Genomic DNA, 7,146 nt, shown 5'->3' on the forward strand with positions numbered 1-7,146 from the left:
GGACTCAGCTTTCCTCCTGCAGTCGGCCTCATTGCCTCTGTTTTGTGAGGTGGAGGACATTGTGGACTGGTGTTGGGTTAATGGGTTAATGTTGGACTTGTGGGCTTGGGCAGCATTGGGTTTGGATGTTTTCGTGATGCACCTTTTCTTTACATAAAACTCTCTCTTATACGTGAGTCGCCGTGGATTTTTTTCTCCAAAGTACCCAGACTAATACATTATTATGCAAAGAAAATGTGCATCAAGATGGATTTCCTTGAGATGCTTACACGTTCACGGACTCAGCAAAGAAAATGTGCATCAAGATGGATTTCCTTGAGATGCTTACACGTTCACGGACTCAGCTTGGTGCTATGCTGCACCCTGGCTGGGAGTCAAATTTCTTAATATGGCTCTTCAACCTACTTCTCTGTAACTCCCACGAAATGACTGGATAGATTATGCAAATGAGGCATATAAGGTTGAACCATTTTGAAGCAGCTGTGGAGGAAGTGGAGGAAGAACATCCAGGATCATTGGAAGAGCATGTTCTAGATCTCTGTACGAAGTGGCAGAGAATGAGACCAGAGGCATTAGAGAATTTGGCATGGAGACTCTGGTACAGAGCAAGAGGAGCAGCGCTAAGACTCTGGCACTGTGTGACAGAACAGCAGAGTAGCTTCCTCGTCCACAGAGGGAGAAGACAAGGGATCACGTATCTGAGAGGCTGAGAACTGGAGAGAAACTTGGCTGCTGGCTCAGGAGCGGTATTCCTGTGGAACAATTACTGTTTCTTTACTGCTTCCTGATCCTGACTTGTGGTAACCTATTATCTTCCATAATAAACCTCCATAAATTTGACTGTTATCCATGAGGTCTGTGTGGCCATTGAAACAAATTATTGAACCCAGCATAGAAGAAGAGTGCCATGGGAAGGAATGGCGCATGACACCATAGGGAAAGAAGGATGGCGTGTGGAAGAATTCCTGACCCCTAGCTCTTAGCATAAAGGAAGCCAGAGGAGGTCAGCTATGGTCTCCCCTGCACTCACCACCATCAATAAAGAGCCAGTAGTGGAGTGCTTCCTTAAACCACGAGATCCCTGTACCTTAAACTTCCTTAATCTGGCACACAAAGGGCTGTGAACCAGAGATGTGGTGCAGAGGCAGCAGCACCAAGAACAGGAAACAAAGCAGCTGACCAGCACACTGAACAAGAAAGCTTAGTGCCTTAAGTAGGAGGCTCACTTTCCAGATGTGGTGCCTCCAGTCCCTTAATGGACTAGCAGTGGGGAGCAGCTTGGTTTGCTGACCCACCAAGCTAGAGTCCAGAACCTTTGGGCATAAACGTATAGCAAAGCGGAGTAACTTTTAGACACTTAGCAGCTTTGTAACATTGTCCCAGCAGTACAGAAGCAAAGAGGCCTCATGGCTGAGGGACTAAGGAACAGAGAGAGGCATGTCTGAGAAGAGCTACTCCTGACCAAAAGAAATTAATCTGAGAATTTCTGGAACTGAATTATAACTGCTTAACTTCTCTAATAAACCCTACAATTGTGATTATGATCTATGAATTCTGTGCCACCATTATAAATAACAGAACTCAACAGAGAAGCAAATAGAGCTATGAAAGGAATGCTTAGTATCAAATTAGTCCAGAAGTTGAGAGTATGGAGGTATGTATTTCCTCTGCCATGGGCTCGTGTTGAGTTTGTTTCTCCTTCCCCCTGGTGAGGTTAGACATGACCCCTATACCATTCTTAGATAGACACGAGTAGATAGACATCTACAGCCTTGATCGTTTATATTTTTTAACTATTGGTCAAAAAAGTTTCCTCTTCTCATTGAAAATTTGCATGATTATCTTATGACCAGGAATTTGATATAACACATTTGGGATACTTTTACATATAGAAGTATATATTACTTGGGATTCAGACAACATTAATATTTTCTCCCAATGGTTGCTCTGAAGATCAATGCTAGCCATGTAAAGTTACCTTTATAAAAGTAATCTGTTTTAAAATATTATTAATAATTACATATATAATTATATAATATGTTATATATGTCATAAAAAGTAATTAACTAACATCTCTTTACTCACCCTATGACTGAATAAGAATCATGATTCAGATAGTCTGGTTCTCTTTGCAGTGCTACCCTCTTTTTTTTTTAAAGGTCCATATGTAGATTTTAATGTACGATGGCCTTTATTTACAACTTTAATGGCAAAAAGAAAGAGAAACAATTTTAACAATTTAACACAAGATATCACAACTGATCTTATCAAATCAAAGAAGGTCCACCTCAAATGTTCATCAATTGTCCAAAGATGACACAACCCTGACTGCATATGCAACTCCTTTTATGAAGTACGGTGCTCATATTTTAGGCAGCTCTGAAATGTGAGTTTTTCAGCACATTTTTTATACAGTTTTGGTGGTAAAATTAGGTGCCTCGGCTGATGTTCAGGTCGGCTTATACTCAAGTGTATACGGTAAATATAACAATTGTAAACAAAAGTTTGAAAACCAGCGTGTTAGGGTTCTCTAGAGAAACAAAATCAGAATGCTAATATTATTATATATATTTATACAGATAAATGTATAAAATAAGAAATAAACAGTTAATTAAATTATAAAGCAGTACAAATGGCTCAGTGCAACTCACTCCCGCGAGACAGTTGTGAGACACTGGCAGTCCTTCGAGTCTTGATGGCTGCCAGGTAGTCCTCTGTAGAGCAATTCAGGCTATCCGGGCACAGACAGCAAAGAGCAAGGCAGGTCACCAACGGTCAGCCAAATGACAGGGTCTGACAGTCCCCAGTTCAAGCGGTGTAAATTCCAATGGTGTGACGAAGCAGGTCTTGAAGGAACCTCAAATTACCATGACACAGTCCACGGGTTAGGTGTCCCAAAGGTAGTGTAGCTTGCAAATTGTGGCAAAGAACAAGCAAAGCAGCCACACACTGGTCCTATGATCAAAGAGCAAGAGACAAGAAAGCCGAAGATCGCTGAGCCATTTATGTCTCCGCCCTTCAATTAATCCCACATATGTTTATTGGCCAGGTTGGCACAATAAACTACCTCAATCCACCCCTTGCCACCTGGCATCTGTACACAATTCTTTAGCCATATATAATTTCCGGACATTAATCAAATCACATTTATACTTATCATCAAACATATATCATACATATAAATGAAAACACACTGAGTCCAATTGTATCTGATATATCATACATGAACATAGGAAAGATATCCAATAAGCACATATAAAGAAAATACACTGACAATTACAAACCTCACTTTTACAATTGATCACGTGGTCATAACTGATAGGTAGAACTACCTTCTTCTACTACCCATTCTGTATTACCTTTGCCCTCAGCAAGCACCTCAGCTCGCTGTGCTTTTTTGCCTGGTGGGGTGACCCAGACCTTCATTCCTGAGGAGTCTGGGTCATTACATGTCCTGTCAGGATTGGGTTGCTGTACCTTACCATTTACTTTAATCACAGGGCATGGTAGCACCATGAGTCAAAGCTATCCATAGTTTCTTGTTGCTGTTGCTGCTGTTGTTTTATATTTCATATACTTGAGAACCTTGGTATAGTCAATAAAACACAAGAAACATCTTTCTAGTATTCTCTAGTTCTAGGCAAGATCCATTTGACAACAGCAATGACACCCTTGTTCCAGGTCCTCTTCTGAATCTGGCCTAAACCTGTGGTATTTCCTGATCAATGTACTGCTGCAGCCATTTTGAATGGTCTTCAGCATGATTGTTACCAGCATGTGATATCAATGATACTGTTCTATAATGTGTGCATTCTGTTGGGTCACCCTTCTTTGCAATAGGTACCAATATGAATCTCTTCCAGTCAGTTGGTCAAGAAATTGTTTCCCAAATTTCCTGGCATGGACAAGTAAATGATTCTAATCCTTCATCATCTTGTTGAAACATTTCATTTGGTATTCCTTCAATTCCTGGAGCCTTGTTTTTGGCTCACATTTTCAGTAGAGCTTGAACTTCTTCCTTTAGTACCATTGGTCCTTGCTAATATAGTAGAATGTTGACTAGTGCTTCTTGGTGCAATCATTCTGTGTATTCTTCCCATCTTCTTTTGATACGTCCTGCATCGTTCAATATTTTACCCATTATGGTAGTTACATAATCTGTTGTCAATTTTAAACTTACAAGGGAAGGCATGGAGTTTAGCCTGTCAATCTAGTCATAGCTAGATGATCTCATTTGGAGGCAGTAAGAAGATAAATAACTCACTGGAGGCAGGATGCAGGCTCAATCCCAAAGAGACATTCTTGTTGATAAGCCACTTGGAGACAGACTGATGGCAATCAAAGCCTTGGAGCTGAAGGAGCCACATGGAGACCCCTGTCAGCACTAAAATGTTTCCACTACCACTGGATCCACAAGACTTGCCATCCACTGGCCTGTGACCTTCCTTCATTTGGCATCATTACATGTGTTGTGTGAGTCTGAAGAGGCATTTATAGATTGGTATCGGACATATGGGCTAATATCAGACTTATGGACTTTATCTTGACTGGGCTAGAATGATGTTTACTTAATGTACAATTACTTTTTATATAAAGCTCTTTCTTATACACATATGAGTGTCTATGAATTTGTTTCTGTAGTCAACCCAGACTAACATACCCATAGAACCTTTAAATATTGTAACTTGAGGTTTGCTTTATTTTATTTTATTTTTTGCTTGAGTTCTTTCAGCTTAAGATCTGCTGAGTGTGTTGGTAGAATTCTTCAATTTCTTCATCACTAGCTTACATGGTTGGAAGCATAAACTTGAATTATAATGTTATTGATTGGATTTCCTTGAAAGCACATAGTTTTAATTCTAGCACAAACAGCATTGTACATCAAGATAAATCTTGAAAGGTCTTTTTTGACAACTAATGCAATGCTATTATTCTTGATTGTGTCATTCCTGGCATAGTAAACCATTAGAATTTCATTTTCAAAATGGCCAATTCAGTCCATTTCAGCTCACTGACATCTAGGACATTTTATCTTTATGCATTTCCTTTGATTTGTGATGACTTCCAATTTTCTAGATTTGTACTTTGTACATTCCAATTTCCAATTATTTGTATATTTGCAGCTGTTTCTTCTCACCTTGACTTGTGACCCATCAACAAATAAAGATCCCGAAGGCTCCATGCCCACAAGTTTGCTATTTCCATGTCACCATGTCTCCTCCACTTTGAGAAACAGCTCTTCTTCAGTCACACTTCCAATGCCTCTGACCTGGGTGCCTCCTGTCCCAGACAGGGCTCTTCCCTTCACTGGGCCCACAGTGACTGACAATGTTGCCATGCTGTGCATGAAGTTTTCAGCAGTGCCTCCCTCCAAAGTGGACAGTTGATTCCTTCTTCATAGTCTGTTCTTAGTCTGGAAGCTCCACTGAAACCTCTTCTGTTTGGGTGACCCTGCTGGCATTTGAAATACCAATGTCATAGCTTCCTGCCTCACAGCAACACAGAAGCCACGCTAGGAAGACAAATTGAGAGACAAGTGGTGGGCATTCCAAACAGGTTCTAATAAATCCAAGTTAAATTAGAAAAAAAAACCTTTCTCTTCTGCAGTTGAACAATGGGCCAATATAGTATATGTATTATCACATTATATGTCTTCAAAAAATGTTGCCAATGGCTTCTAGTTTTAATTAGAGCAAAAATAAAAGTCTTACAATAAATACGAGAGTCCCAACGGCTCTACCTCTAACTCTGCTATCTCCCTGACTTCACTATTGAATCAACTAGTTATTGCTGTATGTCAAATAAAAAGTCATGGCAGAACAGTAGTTTTAAGTGTTTGGTGCCTACAAGTTGGCAATTCAAATCCATCAGCTGCTTCAGAGGAGAAAGATATAGTCTGCTTCCATAAAGACTGACAACCTTGGAAAGCGGATGGGGAATATCTACCCAGCCCTTATGGTCATTGTGAGTTAGAAGAATTCAATGGCAACAGAAAGGGCAGAACAAACTACCCCAAAACTCAGTGGGTTCAAACAATAACACTTCTTACTCGTCTCAGAAATCTAACAGTAGCTATGCAATTTCTGCAGCCAGCTGGTGGGTTGTTCAGGGCTGTCTAATCTAGAATGGTCTCAGCTACATAAACCCACTTAAAACATGGAGTCTTGGAATCTTTCTTCCTTCCTTATGCCTAGACTACTAGGCTTTCTTTAAGATAGTGTCAGGGTTCCAAGATGAATTGGAAATTTTTTCCAAGCCTCTGTTTGAGTCAAGACTGTTGCTATTTCATTTTCAAAAGCAAGTCAAGAGATCAGTATAAAAGGGCACTGCAAATGAAGATAAAGGAAGGCACATATTAGCCAAGCCATTTGTGAAAACACTACATGGTGATGTCCTTTGTCCTCCCATTAGTTCCATGGATCACTAACAAGATAAACCTATCTGTCTTAGAAGAAGTATAGTCAAAGTGCTCCTTAGAAGCAATGATGGCAAGATTTCCTTTTACATACTTTGAACATACTGTCAAGAGAAACCAGTCTCTGGGGAAGGACATGATCCTTGATAAAGATGAGAGGTAGAGGGGGGGGGGGAAGGAAGATCCTCAAAGAGATGGCTTGACCCAGTGGCTGCTACAACAAACTCAGGCAGAGGAACAATTGTAAGGATGGAGCAGGACCAGACAGGGCTTCGTTTTGTTGCGCATATGGGTCACGAAGGGTTGGAACCAACTCAGTAACACCTAACAACGGCAATGACCCATGTGTCTTGTTCACAGAGAACCGTGCATGCTGAATTTTTGGCGGTTCTTTACAGACAACTCCTCACGCTGCTTTCCTTCTGGTTCTCTTCTTCAGATGTTGGGTTGGCCACTGCCCTCCTCTCTTTCAAGGTTTTGCGTTAGGCTAGCCTTCTAAAGGAGCCCTTTCTTTCCACACTATTAGTACTGCTATCACCATAATCCCATTCTTTGTCCACAAATAACTCATTTCTTCTTTCAGAACACCTAAAAAATTTCTAATGCACTATATGATTTACCTACAAATTGTTGTTCCTTTTCTCCTCATTGAAATAGAATGTTATATATAATCTTTGCCTATTTTTTTATACAGATTGTGTTAGTCAGAGTACTTTAGAGAAACAAATCCA

Source organism: Echinops telfairi, unplaced genomic scaffold, assembly GCF_000313985.2.
Source record: "Echinops telfairi isolate 266 unplaced genomic scaffold, ASM31398v2 ScPeMD7_6;HRSCAF=24_1, whole genome shotgun sequence".
Taxonomy (NCBI): Eukaryota; Metazoa; Chordata; class Mammalia; order Afrosoricida; family Tenrecidae; genus Echinops; species Echinops telfairi.